Source organism: Penaeus monodon, chromosome 13 (assembly GCF_015228065.2).
Source record: "Penaeus monodon isolate SGIC_2016 chromosome 13, NSTDA_Pmon_1, whole genome shotgun sequence".
NCBI classification, from domain to species: domain Eukaryota; kingdom Metazoa; phylum Arthropoda; class Malacostraca; order Decapoda; family Penaeidae; genus Penaeus; species Penaeus monodon.
Genome location: NC_051398.1, coordinates 45,256,361 through 45,277,198, shown reverse-complemented (window position 1 = coordinate 45,277,198; position 20,838 = coordinate 45,256,361). Strand labels below are relative to the sequence as shown.

The following is a 20,838-nucleotide window of genomic DNA, read 5'->3' as shown; positions in this document are numbered from 1 at the left end:
GGTGCCGGCCGGGGAGGCTGGGGGCACGCCACTCGAGGGGAAACAGGTCGAAGCTGTGACATTGCCTGTCAGACCGAACAAGTACTGTCACCATCACTAACTGTGCAATGAAAAAGGCTTCTTATCTTGCATGAGCAATGGTAGTTAAGTGGCCATGAGCTGAGTGTGTTTGTTTGGTAACACCTGCTTTTCTTTTCCTTTTACCTGCTAAGCTTTGATTGATTGGAGTTTACTTTCACATTAAGTGTTTGTGTATCAGCATCTTCACGAAACTGAAGGACAGATTCAGAGGTCCCGTTCATTTAGATAAAAAGAAGTCGTACACTTTCTAGAGAAGCTGGTCGCAGGGGCTTGCTGCACTCTTTGCATTGCCTTGCACCCGGTTTCATTGACAACCCTTGTGAGAGTGCCAAGCATATTTTAGGTTGGAGGTGGCAGGTAGATACTATGACAGCTGCCTTGTGCCTGTGACCTTCAATAACGTGCTTGGAATTGAATTATTCTGCACCATTTTGCTTTTTTTTTTTTTTTTTCATTTTTTCTTCCTCCCCTAAAAATGATTGATTTTTAAGAACTCAGATTGTTTTCTGTTTTGTTTTTCTTTTGTTTTACCTCTGCATGATGTCCTTCATATCAGGTCATTTTTCTGTTCCTATGTGTATTTTCCCTCTCACTTTCTCTTGTTTACTCTGTATATTCTTGCATCTTCCTGTTTGATCCTGACAGCAAAATGAGAAGCTGAAGTGTGAGGTGTGAGGTATTGAATATAAGTATTGGTGTGGAGTGGGATTGTTGTATTTACTCTTAATCACTTCTTCTATCTTTATTGCAAATATAACTTCTTCTTTTTTAACCTCTGCTACAAATTTCATAGTGTTCTATTTCCAATTTATATGTTTTTTTTGTTTGTTTGTTTGTTTTTGTGATATTGGCATTTGGCATCTAAATTTAAGGCTTGATTACAATAGGAAAAATGAGATGTGTCTGTTTACCATCTGTGTTAGTTATGGTATCCAGTCTTGATGATGAAGAAGTCCCATTTATTATGATACGTGAAATTTGTCAGTGTGATGGTTGCTGGTAGGATGAAGTGATGTATGATTTGAAAGTATACTCATCAGGTGTTATAGCATATAAACAGTTTTATTTTCTTTTATATTGTTACTATTGTTTATCATATATCATTATGAAAATCGTGTCTGTCCTAAATTAAGTTGTGAGGAACCCCCCTTTCCTACCCTTTCATAATGAATCCCATTCATCACTTTATAGAGTACATTCTGCAGTTTTCCCCTTATACTCTTGCCTCTTTTTCATGTATATTAGGAACTAGACTCCCTGTTTCATAAGAAGTGTTTACTCTGTATGGCACCACTGTGAATGTCATTTCTCAGATAAAAGAGGATGAAATATTTACAGATGTATTTATTCCTTGATTATGAGAGTTATTAGAGGAGCTATATAGGTTACATTAGGGATTAAAAAGTTTTTACGCTATCTACCCTTACACATCTACTCGCAACACACACCTGCAGACACTGTTCTCTGTCCTTCTTCTCTTCCTCCCTCTCCTTTCTCTTTCTCTTCGTCTTTTTGCTTTTGTCTCTTCCTCATTCTTTCTCTCTGTTTTTCTTTCTATTCTCCTTCTATCTGCTTTTTTCTCTGTCATGTTTTTCATCCTTTTTCTCTCCTTTTTCCACTCTGCTCTGTCTCATTCTCTCTCTCTCTCTCTCTCTCTCTCTCTTCTCTCTCTCTCTCATCTCTCTCTCTCTCTCCTCTCTCTCTCTCTCTCTCCTCTTCTCTCTCTCCTCTCTCTCTCTCTCTCTCTCCTCTTTCTCTTTTTTTCATATGTGTAGCACTCTTCATTTCCAAGTTCGTTGGTCAGTATTGCCCATGTATGACTCTTATCTTGTATTGACCCCCCCCCCCTACAGTTGTTAGCAGATAAGTGATGGTTTACATTATGGCAGCACTAAGTGGCAAACTTGGAAGTGGATGGGACTAAACACAAACACAGTGTTGAACCTCATACTTCACAAGTATATTGCCCTCTTGAATAGAATTGTGCTTGTAAGAAACATACTAATGAACCTTTGGCACTGATCATATCAGTAGTTCCAGTGGATATTTAGTTTTATATATTACAATTGACCCTAACTACTTTTTTTCTGTAGGTACATAGCTTTCATATGTATATCTTGTAGAGCCACAAATTTTCTTTTTGTACTTCATTTGTTCCTTAATATTGGTTTTTGGGGTGTGTCTATCACACTTTCATACTTTTCTATGCAGCCCCATATCAAGCATGAACTCAACAGCTTCACATACTTCATCTACCTAATGTTTATCTTCCTCTAGTATAATTTTATTTTGTATCATCACCTTCCAACACAGCTTTCTCACTTTTTTTCACCAGTTCTGTTTTTTTCCCTCCTCCCTTTTTTGTAGTCGAGCACTCATCTTTTTTCTTTTTTTTATGTAATCACAAACTTTTTTCCACCTCACTCTGAATTGATGCAAATAAGTCAGTCATTTTTGCACAAAATGTGAAGATATTACTCAGGTAAAGTGTTTCTCAGTCTCTCCTTAAGAATTGCTCATAAACAAGGCTTAAGGAACAGTGAATGATTGGACATCACTAAACAGAATCATTAGCAGTAGTTTTGTTGATGTTGGTGTACCCCCAAGATAAAACATGATAGGCATGTATAGCCTAAATACCATAGAAATGTCCCCCCCCCCTCTTCTTTTTGGTAAATGTCTGAAGTTCCTCTTCCTCCCCCATAAAAAAAGTAAAAGTAAAAGGCCATTTAAGAGACATGGTCAAGATTACTTAAAACAGAGGAAAGCATAAAGGTCAATCCTAAGTAAAGTCTAGTGTGATACAATAATAACCTTGTCTAGGCTGCCTAGACACTCACCCCCCCCCTCCCAGCCTACCTCCCACTGCCATTCCTGATACCACCTATGTCCCCTTTTGTTTTGGAAAGTTGTCTGTGTCACCTACTGTTTGTTGATGATGCAGTAGCTTAAGGTTGTATGTGTGAACTGAATGTCATTTAGTTAGGCCTTCAGTGCCTCCCAGCATTCCCCACTGTGTTGTAAAAGCTATTTTGAGGAAGATTGGGTAGATAGTGAGTGACTCTGTCCTGGGCAACATCAAATAGATATTCCAGGTTGATGTAGAGATTAGACTTGAAGCCCTCAATGATATCAGACGACTATTTTTAATGATCAGGTTGCAGGGCTGTAGATAGTTGACAGTGGTAGAAAGATTACAATTTGTTTGATATTATTGAGTTTCCAAAATGTTTTGTACATTATAGATAATGTCTGACTCTTAGATTGATTTGCATTTTTTTATGCAGTTTCAGCAATTGGTGTAAATATATTAGATCTTTTGTATATTTCCCCATATATTTCATAATTCATTTAGCAATAGTGTTTTAATATTGAGCTTTCTGTTTTTAAAAGATAGAATTTACTTTTTTCTTTTTCTGTTTTTTTTTTTTTTTTTTTTTTTTTTTTTTTTTTTTTTTTTTTTTTTTTTTCACTTTTATGGCAGCACTTAGATTAAAATTTAATTTTTATGCTATCTCTTGAAATGTATATATATATTGTTTTTCTACTGGAATAAAATATACCAAAGCTCATTGAATATCTGTTACACTAGACAAACTTTGTGGAGACGTTAACACCCCAGTACACGCCTGGGGCCCCATCCAGTGCAATGCAGACCCTTGAGGACAAGATGGCTGCCATGCAGATGCAGCAGGAGATGGAGAATCTACGAGCAGAAATACGGGACTTGAATGAAAAGTTGGAAACCCTGAGAGGTGAGAGGACAACTTTCTACTATTCTTCTCCTCTTGTTCTTGTTCTTATTCTTATTCTTATTCTGTTAACTTTTTTTTTTTTTTCCTCCCTCCTTACATCTCATTCTTATTCTTCTTATTCTTCTTCCAGTGTTATACGTAAATATTTTATTCTTAAATGTGGATTCTTAAGATATAATCGGATAATTGTAAATATTGCAATTTGCTTGGGTTATCTGTAGGAGGCATATAGGAGGGTAAAGTAATAAAAACTAAAATGGAAAAATTTATGACTTGAATACCATATGTAGCAGAAGAGACATGAGAAATAAAAACGCAAAATGAAGTAGGTAAAGCGAGAGTCACGAAGTCCATGCTTATGTGAAAATTTTTAGATGAAAAGATGACAGCAACAGATATTGTGAAGAACTTATCAAGGCCTTAGATTTAATTTGTATCTTTGTCACTCATTTCACTTGTGACTAATGGGTATGATTTTCTTATAAAAAAAAAGAAAGAAAAGAAAAGAAAAGAAAAGAAAGAAAAAAAAAAAAAAAAAAAAAAAAAAAATATATATATAATATATATATATATATATATATATATATATATATATATATATAATATATATATATGATATAGATATATATTATTATATGGTTGTGTGTGTGTGTGTGGGGATGTGTGTGTGGTGTGTGTGTGTGTGTGTGTTTTGGTGTGTGTGTGTGTGTGTGTGTGTGTGTGTGTGTTTAAAAGAAATACTTGAATTGAATAATAAATATATTTTAATATCTTTTATTGTTCAAATTAGCTAAAATGCCTATATGCAGTCATGCATTGACACCATGCACTGATAGGTTATTAGCATCTTTATTAATTAATTCCCTTTTTAGGGTTTTTGAACAGTTGTTTGATGCATAATTTATTTCAATTAATTTTTTGAAAATTCCTCATATATCATGAAATCATATGCTTGAATGTAATTTTTCCAATTATGAAAATTCGGGGTTTAAATGATTGTTTTTCATGGATAAAAAATAGACCTTCTGTCCCAAGCAAATGTGATTTGTATTGGAATATCTAAGAATCATTTTAAAATTTTAAGGTATGCGTTAAATACTTCAGTGCTTGCACTACCCTTTTTCTTTTTCAGCTTTCATTAGTTCTGCTTTGTTATTCATCCCCCATCAATTTTATCAAAAGATAATTGGGGTGGGGGGAAGGAAGGGGGGTTTTTTGGCTAGGGGAAAAGGAGGGTGGCGGCGTAGCGGGGGGGGAAAGGGGCATCTCCTTTTTTTTTTTTCTTTGACGTCTGTTTGACTTTTTTATATTACCTAAAAGTTGTTTTTGTTGTTGATTTTTTTTTGCTACAGGGGAAGGGGGATGGGTTGAATGAATTTAAAATTTAAAGGGGGCCCTGTTAAAAAATATTAAATTCCCAATATATTATATAATAGAATTTGATTAAATGATATAAATTAGAATTAAAACTATTATATATATATATATTATATATATTTATATTATATATTATATATATATTTTTTAGTATATCTTTTATCTATCTTTTTATCTATCTATCTATTATTAGATAGATGTGATAGATAGATAGAAATAGATATGTATATAAATATAATATAAAAATAAGAATATATTATTATATATAAAATATATATATATTAATATATATCTATAAATAATATCTTATATAATATACTAATTATATTTAAAATCTTTCTATATTATATTACTTATATATATATATATATTATATATATATTTATATTTTTATTAATATATATAATTATATAAATATATATATAGTTTTATTTTTAATATTATATTATATATATAATATTATATTATATATATTTTTAAAATCTAATTATATAAAATTATTTTTTATTTTATATATATATATATATATATTTTTAATATTATATTTATAATAATTATATTAGAATTTTTAATAAAAAATATATAATAATAAAAATAATTATAATAAAAATAAATATATATATTTTATTAAAAATTTAAATAAAATATAAAAAATATATATATATATAAAAAATTTATAAAATATTATTATATATATATATTTATATATAAAAATATTATATTAAATTTATATAATATTTTTAAATATAATATATATAATATATAATTTTATATTTAATTATATATTTTTTAATAAAAATTTTTTTATTTTCTTTTTTAAATTTTACAATATACATATACATATCCCCTTCTTTTCAGTTTTAAATAATTTTTCTATTTTATTTATAATATTCTTTATTTATTATTTTATTTTTTTTTCTTTTTTTGTTTGTATATTTAGTTGTGGGTTCTTAATAATATTTTTATTATATAAATTATAATTTTTTTTTTTTTTTTTTTATTTAAAATTATTTTTCTTTATTTTTTTTTTTAAATTATTGTATGTGTGTTTAGTTGTTTATATGTTTTTGTTTTTTTTTTTATGATTTTTTTTTTTTTTTTAAATTTTTTTTTTTTATTTTTTTTTTTTTTTTTTATTTTTTTTTTTTTGTTTTTTATTTATTTTATTTTTAATTTTTATTTTTTTTTTATTTTTTTTTTTGTTTTTTTTTTTTTTTTTTTTTTTTTTTTTTTTTTTTTTATTCTTTTTGATTTTTCCCCCCCCCTTTTTGTGTGTGGTGGGTTTTTTTGGGTTATGTTATATGTTTGTTATGTTTGTATTTATTTTATATTTATATTAATTTATTATTTTTATTTATTTTAATTTTTTTTTTTATTTAAATTTTTTTTAATTTTTTTAAAATATAAATTTTTTTTTTATTTTTTTTTTTTTTGTTTTGTGTGTTGTTTTATTTTTTTTTTGCCCATACTCCTTTGTATTCCCCAAATTAATTCCCCCCCTTTGTTTTTTTCCCCCTTTTGTTGTTTTTCCTCTTTCTTTTTCGTGCTGCCCGGATGGGGTTGGGGTGGCTGGCCCCTTTGCGCGTTGAATTCGTCCGCTGGAATCTCAGGTTGTTTTTTGTGGTTTGTGGCTAATGTTGCTGAGTTGTGTGGGGGGGTTGTTGTTTTTGCTTCTCTTTTCCCCCGGTTTTCTTTTTGTTTTTTTTTCCTGCGTGTCCCTGTCCGTGTTACCGTTTTTTAAAAATCCTTTCCTCTCTCTCTTTTTCTCTCCTTCTTCTCTCTCTCCCCTCCTCTCTCTCTCTCTCTTCTCTCTCTCCCTCTCTCTCTCTTCTCTCCCCTCTCTCTCTCTCTCTCTCTCCCCTCCACCTCTCTCTCTCTATCCTCCCCCTCTCTCTCTCTCTTTGTCTCTCTTTCTCTCTTTTTCCCTCTTTTTTCTCTCTCTCTTTTCTTTTTTCTTTTTTCTTTTTTTTTTTTTTTTTCTTCCCCCCCCCCTCCCCCCCCCCCCCCCTTGCGCGTGAGAGCGGCCGCGACGCCAGGGGGGCCCAATAGAGCCCAAGGACAAGCCTGGAGGACACCCGGACTGACCCAAACCCAGTGCTGCCCCCCCCCGGGTGGCGGAGGAAAGGGGGCCCAAAGCTGCAGCTGGGTTGGACCAGGCCCAAAGGGAGAAAAGAAGAGCTGACGTTTAACCAAGGCTCTTCTTAAAATTTTCGGTTTTTTGGGGTCCCCGTGTTTTTTAAGGTCTTTTTTTTTTTTAAGATGGCGTTTTGCTTGAGGGTGTTTGGGCCTTTTATTTCACTTTTTTGTCTTTATACTACAGTCTTTTTCTGATTATTTTTGTAGTTTTTCTATTATTAAAATTTTTTTTTATTTTTGTTATTAGTATTTTCATCATTATCATTGTTATTACTATTATTTTTTATTTTTTTTATTATTTTATTATTGTTATTACATTTTACCTTACTATTATTTATTATTTTACTGTTATTAAAAATCAATTTTTTTTTTTATTATTATTATATTGTTTTATAGTAATTATTATTTCTTTTTTTGATTTTTATTGCTATCATCCTGTTCCCTTTTTCTGACCTCAAAAGACTGGACCCGGAGATCCCGAAACGAGATGGTGGTGTGGAGGCCCCAAAGATGGGGTTTGGAAGCAACAACCCAAGTCAGGGCTTGAACAGCAGAACAGCCGTCTCGAGAAAACCCAGTCAAGTAAGGGGTTAGGAGTTTGTGTATGTTATTTCTTTTCTTTTTTTCTTTCTTTTTTGGTTTTTTCCTTTTTTTTTTTAAGTCCATCTTTCTTTTTTGCTTTTTCTTTCTTTCTATTTTTACATTCTTTTTTCTTACCCTTTCCCTTTTCCCGGAGAAGCGAACTCATTCCGTCTGTCAAAATACGCAAATTCCTGGGTTTTGGGGTTTTTTGATTGACAGCATTGTTTCCATCTTCCTCTGGGGGTTTCTCCACATGTAGTGTCCTTTTTTTAGTAGATTGATTTAGGGTTAAAAAATACACATGTAAGTAGGAGAAAATTACTCAGATAGACAGTCACCCTTTTTTAAGTTACATTGCAAGTCTTTACCTTGCAAAGAAATTCAGTGGGTATGGTTTTCAATTTTGACAACAGGCACCGTTTACGGATGACCTTTATGGGTTTATTTTTTTCACTTTTTTGAATTCATGTGCCCCAAGAAAACACTTTAATTAGAATAGAGTAAAAAAGTGTCAAAAAAATCGAAAACTTTTTCGTTCGTCTTATATTTTTTGTTTCATACACCAAAGCAAATGCAAGGCAGTGAGGGAGACTTTTTTCCCCGGAAATATTGGAATCAGTGTTGTTTTTCAAGTCAAAACCTGCTCTTTTCTGTTTCCAAAAAAAAAAGGGTTTTATGATAAGTTCCTTTTTTTTTTTTTTTTTTTTTAATAAGGATTTCGGAAGGGAAAAGGGGAGGGTGGGGATAAGGGGGAAAGGGGGAAAGGGCCAAGTTTAAAAAAGGGTAGGGGTTTGTCAGTGTTTAAGGTAGGCTCAAAGGGGGTTTTGTTATTCCCAAATCTTAAAGCTTTGGTGGCAACCTGAGTTTCCCAGTTACAATTAGAATAATTTGGTAGCTGGCATCTAATGAAATCAAAAAAAAAAAAAAAAAAAAAAAAAAAAAAAAAAAAAAAAAAAAAGTCTGTTTATCCACATCCACCTAGAATTAAGGGTGATAGAAATACTGAAAGTTCCCTCACAAATTAAATATTTGCTATGATTAATATCTTTTTTATTTTCCTAAATGCGTGACTTGGCTGCACATGACAAGCATGAACTCCAGAAACTGCAGAAGGACATGGAGCCCAAAAAAGACAGAGGTTACAGAACTCAACCCGCACTCGGTTAATTGACATCACAAGTTGCTGAGTTGGAACAGACAATATCAGATCTACAGGAACAGGTTTGTTCATTTGGGTTAATATTATATTTCCAATCATAAGAAAACAAATAGTAGTTTTATACCTAATCTGCAATTACTTTTTCTTTCCTTTTAAAATGTGCCTCTTATTTAAGGAAGCTCTTATACTCACTTTTCCCCTTATAGGTCCCATGCAGCTCTGGGCGCAGAGGAGATGGTGGAGACGTTGACCGACCGCAACCTCAACCTGGAAGAGAAAGTGGCTGAGCTGCACGAGACAGTTGCAGACCTCGAAGCTATCAATTATATGAATGACCAGCTCCAGGAGAATGCCCGTGAGTTGGAGCTTGAGCTGAGGGAAGAGCTCGACATGGCCAATGGAAAGATCAGGGAGGTAGGTTGAAAATGGCAGTTTAAATCACTTGTTAATGAACTAATAAATCATACTTTTATATTGTATGTTATCTTGAACGGGTTAGCCTCAAGACATGGTTTCCCTCAGGTTATGAGGGAACGTGAAGCTTCCAATGAGATTATAGTGGACCAGGAGGGCAACCATTAAGAAATTCCGCGAGCTGGTCCAGAAGCAGCAAGAGCAGAACATTGAGCTGCGTCAGGCACTTGAGAAGGAGACCAACACCAATTGCAACTCCCTCAGAGATCAAATTTCTTCAAAGGTAATTGAGATCCTATGATAGTTTGGATGCTTTTTAATTTTGTATTACTGCTGGATTCAGTTTATGGGGAAAAAGATATAAGCTGTTTAGCTACAGAGATAAATGAAATATAATACAAATCAGAAAATAAATGGAGTTTTTTGTTTAAAACTGAAAACTGGAAGGGTTAATAGCATAAATGCAGTCATTTTGCTTCTGGATTTTAAAACTTAACTTTTAAGGTGATATTTCATGTAGATAGATACCAAGTTTATAACTAAATTTTACCAGTGAAATACTTGCATTCTACAACTTCTTTTTCCATCACAGAAAATGTTCATTGAAACAAAGGCTCATAGTAAAGCCATCGACATGGAACTCCGTCAGCTGGGGGTTGCTCAAGCCAACCAACACGTGGGTTACCTTACGCGTACATGCCTGATAACTTCATGACAAGGGGAGGCAAGTCTTTTCATTTTATTCTTTTCCCTTTTCATCTGAGAATCATCCTTTCCTCTTCTTTCAATAATTCTATGCTGCATTGCCAACTTTTTCTTTGTTCTTCCTGATTCAGAGTTTTGAGTTAATTCATATTTTAAATTCATATAAGTGTTCTCTTTGACAGGTGACCATGATGCCCGTGCTTTGTGCTGCTGCTTTTGGCCAGGATGGTGTGGGAAGGGTGAAATTGTCATTGGTGGCCCGAGGGACAAATATCCATCTCCGGGAAAACCCTCGACAGGAACACGTGCTCAAGTCTCTTCAGTTGAGCAATTGCCTTTGCCTCACGCCTTCTGCAGCTTCTTATGCACTTCAGGTATAGTAATTTTTTTAAAAGATAGTAGCTGTATTTTCTAGGGTACAGGATAAAGCAGCAAACAGAAATATGTTATACTGTTGTTGTTGTTATTTTAATTTTATTGATGTATTTTTTTTATAAGTAAGGCACAAATCTTGAATTAAGATCATATGTAAAAGAAATTTTATGTAATGAGATATTTGTGAACAGAATTTCAACTCACAGTATTAAACATTTGACTACTGTACAACAAAGGGCCCGATATAAAGATAATGACAAAGCAATCCATGCTTGTGTACCCTCTTTGCTTAAAGTGTTAAAACACCACAGGCTCTGCTGCACCAATATGAACAAGTGCTCAATACATGCAACGTAGAAGTGTTCCTTACAGGAACCTTATATGGAGAAATGGCTTCCCCCGAGCGTAACATCGATTCTACGTTGACCTTCTAGGAAAAGACCAGGGGGGGGGACTGCAGAAAATAAAAGATCTAACAGAGACTGTATTGATTTTTTATCGGTGTGGGAAATGTTTCTCATGAATGGGGTCTCTCCTTGGCAGATATCATCAGATCATTTGAAATTTGTTTTTCTCAAATCACTTTGGGGAAAGAGTGATATATTGTTTTGGGAATACCTGTTCTTTTTTCCAAGGATAATAAAGAAATTCAGAGAAATTATTATGCAGCTAAGTATTTAACCTTTTGAATGTGGAATGAAAGAATCCCCCCAAAAGGGAATATGAGGAATTATGAAAGTGCAATAATTTACCCTTATTCTAAAATTGTGTATCTGTGCTAACTTGTCTCCCTCACCCCAATATCCCGCTAGATGAAAATACACCAATGGATCCTTGGAGAAGACTGTTGGTTTTCTTCTCAACAGTGTATCCTGCTCATCTTCTGCTGAGAAGATCAACCAGTCTCTCTACCTGACTGATGTGGCAAAAGTGCTGTCCTCAGGAACTGATGCTGCTGGCACATACAGCTCAGCTACCTTACTATGCTACATGTAAGTTGGGCTTTTGTGCATTCTTATATAATACATTCTTCAAAATTTGGGTGTACAAGATGCGAGAGAGTTGGATAGATTTGGAATAATCCATATATTCCAGATATATGTTTGTTATTTATGTTTGGCAAAGATTTTTTTCAGTATTGATGGTGACAAATAAAAAGTAAATTATGTAAACTAAGATGAAGTGTTGTAAATTGAAAAACAGACACATGTAGCAGCAATCGAAAGGCTAAACCAGTGTAATGTGGAAATGCACTTTGTAAAATTTTGAATTTTTTTAAAAGCCCCACATGAATCATCTGATGTTGCCTTAGGTTCGTGACATTGTGAATGCCGTAAGGACATTTCCCGGGGGCTGTTAAAAGGATACGCCGAAGGATGCCACAGGATGGGTCTGTAGCCCCTGAGCTATCCCCAGGATGTACAAAAGGCCCTCACCAGCGCAATTGGGCCCAAAATGAATAACTCAACGCGGGCCTTAAGGCATGTGAGCAAAGCTTGTCAGCAGCAGACTTCACTATTAGCAGGTAATTAAATTTTTTGGATTTTAAGGTTTGTTATTTTAAAACACTAAGTTTATTTTTTGGTTTCTATGTTGTTTTTTTTTTTTCTTTCTCTATTTGTTATAGGATTGTTATGTTCTTTTTTATGGTTTGGACATTTATTGTGGTTCACTTCTGATGGCAGGGAGTAATCTATATTTGATTGATGTTTTTCCTATCAAGGCATGGCAAAATTCCCTCTTGCCAATGATTTGTGATGTTTGAGCATCAAACCTGCTCCAATTTTTGCATCAAACTTTTGGCCCTGGCTGCATTGGAGGAAAAAACCCCCTCAAACCTAGGGGTAAAACCATTTTTTAAACAATATTACTGAAAAATTTATTAATGCTGCGTCAAGATAGAAAAGTGAGGGGTTTTTTTTTTCCCTGCTTCTAATTTTAGGGGTCCCCTTGTGAGTTAACCCTTAAATTTTATTTTTAAATGCCAACTATGTATAAAATAATAAGAAAATTTCATAACATTAAGATTTTAAAAAACTTCCAGATAATGAAAACGCTCTTTGGGGGATAAACTGAGGATTCATCCCCAACCACAGAAACCCCATTTACGGCAGGAAGACCCGGGACCGAGTCCTCAATTTCCCTGAGTCGCACCCGAATGAATAAAACGCATTGCTAACACTCTTGAAAGGGATATGACTTTGAGGTCTGTCGAGGAGAGGGTAATTTCATTTGAAAATATTTTATTTTGGGAAAAAAAAAAAAAATTTGATATAGATCTGATTTGTGTTTTTGCTTTCATGCAGTCTTAATCTGTAATTTTTTTCACAAAAATTTGGAGCAGACTTTTCACCAGGGGTTTCTGAACCCCCCCCAATTAAAGGGATGAGATGAGGACAACCGACCACAATAAAAATTTAGAAAAAAAGGACAAGACCTAAAGGCCTGAAGCTCCCTTAAGCAGAAATGGGAGCTGAGCGAGATGACGTCCAGAGATTTGGGCCCGGGGGAAAAAGCTGTCAAGGGCCACCAGGATTCTGACTCACCTTTGAAAGCTGCAGGGAAGCAAATGACCTTTGATGACTAGGGCTAAAAAAAGGGGATAAAAAAAAGGGGTGTGCTGTAGAACTTAACTTCAATTTTTGTTTTTGTTTGTTGAAAAGAAATTGTGTGAGTGGGGGTTTTTTTTCATTATATTTCTTGTTTTCCCTCACCCCCCAATGATATTCTACTCTGATTTTCTTGCGAAATGATAAAAATGACCCCCTCCAAAAGTGACTTGAGAGCTTGGGACAGAAAAGGGGAACTTCGTGGGAAAATCAAACTCTCCAGAAAACTTTTTATGAAGCTTTTCCAAAAACTCTCCTTTCTGGTTTTTTGTTCCTCCATGTTTTTTCTTTCCTCATTTTCTCTCTCCTCCCTTCCCCCCATGTAGAATAATGTGTTGGGTTTTTTTATTGGATCTGAAAGAGGGGTTTATAAACTTAAATAAACTAAAACCTTCACTTCATAGTTGTGATCTTCTTTAAACCCCTTTACCGCCGGGTGGGAAGTACATACATGCCCTGGCATGCAAGAACAAAATTCCGGTGGAGTGTTATGTGTTGGGTGCCAGTGAAAAATACAAAAGTAATATAAAATCCTTTTCATTATCTTTTTTGTCTCTTTTAAATTTTGCTGTTTATGTTTTTAGGTGGCGTTTTTTCTCCTTTCCCCTCCCCAACGCCCTCCGCAGCAGGGGGGGCTCCCACAGTGGGTGGTGGAGTTGTGCGTGACTCCCCCATGCTCCTTCAGCAGATCACTGACCTCCGCACAGCCCTGAACCATGCAACTGCAGCTGCCCACTACAACACGGCTCATCGCATGCATCGCCAACTTGCTGCACTGAAACCTATCAAGGTAATGAATCATTTGGATGATGTGTTAGCTTTTAGTAATGACATTTATCATCAGTAATGCTTTTTTTATTGATGTTTTTTTAATATTATTAATATTACTGATAATATTGTTATCATTGTTATTGTATTGTTAATATTGTTATTGATGATATATTAGTAGTAGTAGTAGTAATGTTCATCTTATTCATATATATATATATATATATATATATATATATATATATATATATATATATATATATATATATTTTTTTTTTTTTTTTTTTTTTTTTTTTTTTTTTTTTTTTTTTCTCTCTCTCTCTCTCTCTCTCTCTCTCTCTCTCTCTCTCTCTCCTCCTCCTCCTTTTTATAATAATCCTTATATAATTATTTTACATATAAATGGTTAATTTCAAATTATAACAATTCTCCACTTCATTTTATTACTTTGGTTGCTCATCCCCATTTCTCTTGCTGGTCCTTTCACTTGAAGCATCTTTTGATATTATGTTGAAGAACATTATTTTCCCACCCATTTTTTTGCATTTTTCTTTCTTCATTGATTCATCCATATTCAAACTTTCTATATGATTGCTGAAAATATATCATCCAAAAATGGTAGATATGAAGTGCCTTTTTAGGTTGCACAGTGCTAATGATTTCAGTCACTGTTTGCCATGCATGCTCCTGAAGGCTTCATTTCTAAATGTTTAATGAGATAGGTGTTTTCAACTGATTTGGAGGATGGTTGTATTTTTGCCTGAGGACACATGGCACTGTTTCATAGAACTTGAAGATGTAGTTGAAGTCACATAAAGCATCAAGCCAACATTGGTGCCCAGGCCATAGACAATACTTCACTGTGTGTTGACACCTGGGTGCAACTAGTTAAAGTGAAACCCGACAAAGTGATGGTAAAATTAGTTAGTGCTCTACCATCAGTATCCCATTATTATGGTTGATAATCCATCAGATCCATCACCTTGGATCTGGCGAGAGAAAGAGACAAGACCAAGGAAGAGGCGGTTGCAGGGAGAAGAAATCCATGGACCATATCAATCAGCTGACCCGTCAAGCGTCACACATCCAGAAGGTTAGTCGAAGTCCAAGTGTCAGTACAGCTAAGGTGCCCTAGAAATCTGCATTGTGTTGTTTATTCTGTATCTCACTTACCATGAAACTTGACTGTCGCCCTTTCCGTAGAAGGAGTTTCATGATTTCATATTGTTTGAGAACATATATGTTTAAGAAAGAAAATGCAGTGAGAGTGAGAGAGTGTGTGTGTTTGTTTATTTATTTATTTATTTATTTATTTACCATTTGATATATATATCGTTTCAGGAGGTGCACAACATGATCACAGGTGTAGAAGTGGTGGACTTAAGCAAGCGCCGGGCAGCCACTCTACCATGCACAGACCTTGCTTCCCCTGCTAACCACCTTATTAATTATAACAACAGGATCAAAATTTACGTTCCACAATAACATTACTTCAGGAAGACAAAACCTAGATTGAAATATCTACCCCATTGCTAATAGATAGAAAAAGAAGAAACATTTTATTTTAGATCACATCAAGCTAATTTATTTTTTGGGTTAATACAGGATGAGATCACAAAGGCAGTGGCTATGATGAAGCCAGGAGGAAGTGTGGAGACAGCCCTTTCTACATTCCCCTCACCACAGCTAACCAAAGTAAGTTTATTTATATATGTAAAATGAAATAGATAAATAAAAATGAATAAATGTCTGTATACATTTATTTAATTATATTTTTATACCTGTATATCAACTTATATATATAAATGAATATATAAAGATGTCCCATCAGGACCACTAACATTGACATACACAGGAAATTCAAGGATTATCAGCCAAGACTCAGCTCCTCCTCCTCTTCTTCCTCCACAGGCAATGGGTGAACAGGACCTGGTGTGTGTGGGCCGCTTGAAGGTACCCTCTTCCACCTCTACTGAGTCCTCCAAGGAACCCGTTCCTGTTATCCTCCAGCCAGACCACCTCAAGAAGCTTCATCTGCGGCTGTTAAAGTAGTGTGGAGTTCGGGTCTCATTTCAAATATCTTACCATATAGAACCACTGTAATGCCTGCTTCCATCAAGTCTTTGGTCTGGTATGTTGACCAGTGATATGAGGGGAAAAAATGTGATAAGAGAATGTAAATACAGTGTATAAATTTATATTTTGCTTACAATTTAAGAAACAGAAGCATTGGTATGGGAAGAGTGTGACGTATAGCTTTCTGTTTGGAGTGGAGTGTTGTTAAGGAATAAACGCTTAATGTGAATGATATTAAAAGAAGGATCATCTGCCTGGCTTTCAGCATTTTGATTATAAAGATTTAGGATTTTTTTTGTGTGTTTTTTATCAGGGGAACTAAAATACTGTAATACGTTTAATTTTTTTTCTCTGATTTGAAATTGTAAATAAAGTTAATTTTTACAAACAGAAATTATAGGTATTTTATACGTAGTCAGGCAATTTATTATAGTGATATTTATGCATTTTATATTTATGAACCATGCTTTTATTTATGTGTATGAAAAATATTTCAGTGTTGTAATATTGAGAAACTGTGTAAACAGGTGGCCTATTTATTTTCAAATGTTCCATGTTTTCTTTGCCTTAAGAGTTCACTTGCATTATGTAAATAAATTAGAACCAAATATTGAGTTGTGACTAGTTTTCACATGTTATGTCATTGATTTGCTTCTGAGATCAGCTTGACTGTTAACCATAAAAGTTCCAAGGTAAGTGTGTGCCAAGACAATGTTATAGGAAGCCTTACAGTTTGAGAGCAAGTGCAGCTTGGATATTATAATTTTGAAGGTAGTACTATGGCAGCTTGTTGACATGTACATTGTCTTTATTTATTTTTTGGTATTGTTATCAGATGTTTAAGGGCACCAGTAGATACTTCAAAAAAATAATGAATTAGTAGAGTGATCTGCTTCTAGCTTGATGTGCAAAATTTTTAATTGTTTGAAGCAACTGGAATATTCATTAGAAAAGTTGCAGCTTCTAAATCATTTTTACATTCACTGTAGTGTACCATGGCAAAAAGAATAATGTGCGCTGTTCAAAATGTGGAATTGAACACCAATGTAAGTTGCATAATAGGTATGCAGTGGAATGTCAGCTTTAGACAGTAAAATAGCCTCAAGTTTTATTGTTTGCTTTTCCAGCAGTCTTTGTTAAATAGGTCATTGTTTGCAGCCTTCAGTAATATTGAATCTCCTTGAGAACTTAATGGCAGGATTATCAGTGCCAAACAAATAGCATTAGTGCTGCAAAGCAAAATGCATTTGCAGACTTCCTGAATTTTGGTACTGTGTGAACTTTATGCAGAGAGCAGTGAAGGAGAGATCAAGCACATACCCACATCTGGTTGGTTCTATATCATGTATAGAAAAGCAAGTTCATGTGGTGGGTATGCACAAAGCTTTAATCTTTAGCTTATAAGCTGAAAACTTATTTTCCCTTTTGTTTTCACAGTATTAACAGGCTTTTTAATTTTTAATATAAAATTGTATGCAGTTTCCTCTCCAAAGTTTGTAATACAGCAGAACAACTGTGGCCAGATCTGCACAAACTTTCTTTCAAAAGCAGTATGTTTCCTTAATGTACCAGGTGGATTTTCTGATATTTTCATATTCTAATGTACTTGATGTTTAGAAACCAAAGGTGTCACATTTTCCTTGTTCTTTGAACCACAGCAAACATATTGAAGATAATTTTAATCTCTCCCATGTGCTAGTATGTATAAGCCAGGCAAAGCTTATTAACTTTACAGTAAAAAAAATCACCAAAAAATGTTTCTTTTTTTTCTCAACCTAATAAATCATTGCTATAATGCAATATTAAACCAAATGTTATTAACCCCTTGGATCCAGTGATGTAACCATCACATCATAAAAAAATTGTGTCAAGGGGCAGGTGACGTGAACATGCCGTTGTGGGAAAATCTGGCTGTAGGCCAGGTGACACGAACCTGCTGTCATGAGGGTTTCCACTGAAGGCTGGGGTGATTGAAAAGATTCACCATGAGTGCACAAGCCTATTAGGAGGTTTGAGTGGTGACTGTAAGAGCGCTGGCTCCTTGGAGCCACCTGACAGAGTGGCCACTCATGTAAGACTCATGCCCGGACTTTTGGTAATCTGATTGCCGTGATGCAACCAGATCCAATGGGCCTGACAAAATGAGTATTATGCTGAAGCTGTAAGAGCTACTCGTCTTGTGACTTATTTTGTGTTTGTGTCTCTGTGTGAGAGAGTGAGTGAGTGAGCATTTTACTGTCAGGAAGATTAATTTTTACAATGTGAGTTTATAAATGCATCATGAGCTCTTCTGAAGCCCCAAAATACAAGTGACGCTCAGTGACTATGTTGTCAGCAATACTACATACCCTTGGCCCTTTGGTTACTGATGTATCAACATAAATAAAGTCTTGGTAATGTTTCTGCTCAGTAAAGTAGTCAGTATTCTCAGTGGTTTGGTTTTATGACTTTGATCATGAGGGTGGTGGGGTGAATAAAACATTAAAATCAAAGTATCATATTATACTGCCATAATTCTTATCTTCAAGATGTTTTTTGATCTGGAGTGTGCTCAGGTCTTGTGAACCACCTGCTAGGTACTCTTCATCTTGCTTTGTAAATTTATCTGCTAAGTCAGGTGGCACATTAATGGTTGACAGGTCATCCACTCCAATCTCCTCTTCAGTTCTGTATGAAAGGAGAACACAAAAGCATCAGAAAACCACCAAGAAATTACTCTCAAAAATACCCCAAAACAATATGACATAGTGCCTAGTCTTTGGACTCACAACTGCGATCTAGCAAGTTACTAAATCACCATTTACTTTAGCTCTTCGAGACTACCTATTTATCCTAGTTAAAGTATCTGAAAGAAACTAACAACACCTTTTTTTGGTATCTGTGGCTAAATATAAGAAATAATTGTAATCAAATCTGACTGGAAACACATGCATGACAAATACTATTTATATATCTGCACATCAGCATGTAAAATCTTTTTTTTTCTAGAAACAGGGTAAAAAGACAATGAAATGAGCAGAATTATTGCCATAAGCAGGATCTAGTTAGACTTTTAACTGTTTAATACTAAATGTATGTAAATCTGAATCATAAATAACAAAAAAAAAAGTTTCTAAACCTAGCCATTGTAAATAGATAAAGCTTTTGATCAATACAATGCAATTCTATCCAATACTTACAAAGAATCACATGAATTTACAATAACAATGTATCTCCATCCACCCACCTGAGAAGAAGGTTTACACATCTTCATTGAGCATGATGCAAATACGGTCCTCTTCCCACTTGTGGTGCTCCCGGAGAATCAGGTAAGCATTCTGACTTCTCAGCAGCTCTCTCCCTCCTTCCCGCGTCACACACATCTGTCCATGAATAAGAATTGACTTAATTTTTTCTTCTTTTTCCTCTCTTTCTCAAGGAAGGAGACAAAAGAGCAAGAGAAGCATATCTAATTCACTACTCATAAGAGATCAGCACTCTAATAAACATCCTAATGTCTTCTTTGTTTCTTTAACACCACATCTAGATACACCTCTATCTGCTAATATCCTGAATCACAAATGACCTTACAGAACAAAGGGGGAAGGGGAATAAAGGAATGCCTTACCTGCATCAGTGCTCCAAAACCAGCTTCCGTATTTCTGGCACTGGTTCCCGTATTTTATCATCAGGGAGGAACTGAAGGTCTACAGGCAGCGAGTCATTTTCTTCTTCAGTGAATGTGTCTGGCCCAGCAAGAGGGAGGAGTAAGCGTGGCACTAAGTCCACCTCTTCACCCATAAGCCATGGTGTTGTTCTGAAATGCAAAGATTGGAGTCATTTTCCTGGTGCTGAAATCAGTGTATTTCATATAAAAGAATTGCCTTAAAAAAATTATTATTGGAGAAAACATCTATATGTATAAACATCTATATGTTGAAATTGTAATGACAATCTTAAAATCGCAAAAATAAATATATAATTTCTTGCTGAGGAGAAGCACAAATGATAATATATTTTAAAGAGTATCAACATCCACAATAATAAAGTAACAGCTTTGTGGACAGGAATATATGCAAAGGAAACAACATATGCATATAAATTTGCTTGTCTGCTGTACGTATAGCTCAACATCTAGCTGGAGGTCTCTTCTATCGAAGACTATATAAGGCACTCTACTTCATATTACATTTGAGGAGTAAATACCAAATCAAATGATAATAATAATTCTTTTAAAAATCCCAAATAGTCTATTAACAGCTCCCTGATAACAAAAATTCCAATATCATCCTCCTGGTTTCAAACAACATGACTGCCTGAAAGATGCATCGAATATACTAAGGGTTCAGTTAAGTCTGCCAGGTACCTTTGTCAAAGCAGCAATTATGGATGGTGGCGACAGTTGAGAGCCGTCGCCCCTTTGAAGGTTGGTATTCCATGAAGGAGAGGAGCCGTTGAAAGATGAAGGAGTTTTTGTCCATAATTTGTCTGTAAGGTAAAAAGTTCTCAATATCAAAACATAATGATTAGTTGGAAGTATTTATATATATATATATATATATATATATATATATATATATATATATATATATATATATATATATATATATATAAATATACACATACATATACACATACATATACATATAGATATACATATACATATACACATATACATCAAACATACATATACCATACATAACAATACATATCACATACATATACATATACACATACATATGTAGACATATACACATACATATACTATATAATATATATATATATATATATATATATACTATTAATACTATATTATATTTAT

At 34.2% G+C, this 20,838-nt stretch overlaps 2 pseudogenes; one reads left to right on the top strand and one right to left on the bottom strand.

Moving 5' to 3' along the window:
* Nucleotides 1–973: 973 nt before the first annotated feature.
* LOC119579952 lies at nt 974–16,365 on the top strand (annotated as a pseudogene).
* Nucleotides 16,366–17,650: 1,285 nt separating this feature from the next.
* Nucleotides 17,651–20,534, bottom strand: LOC119579951 (annotated as a pseudogene).
* Nucleotides 20,535–20,838: the final 304 nt, after the last annotated feature.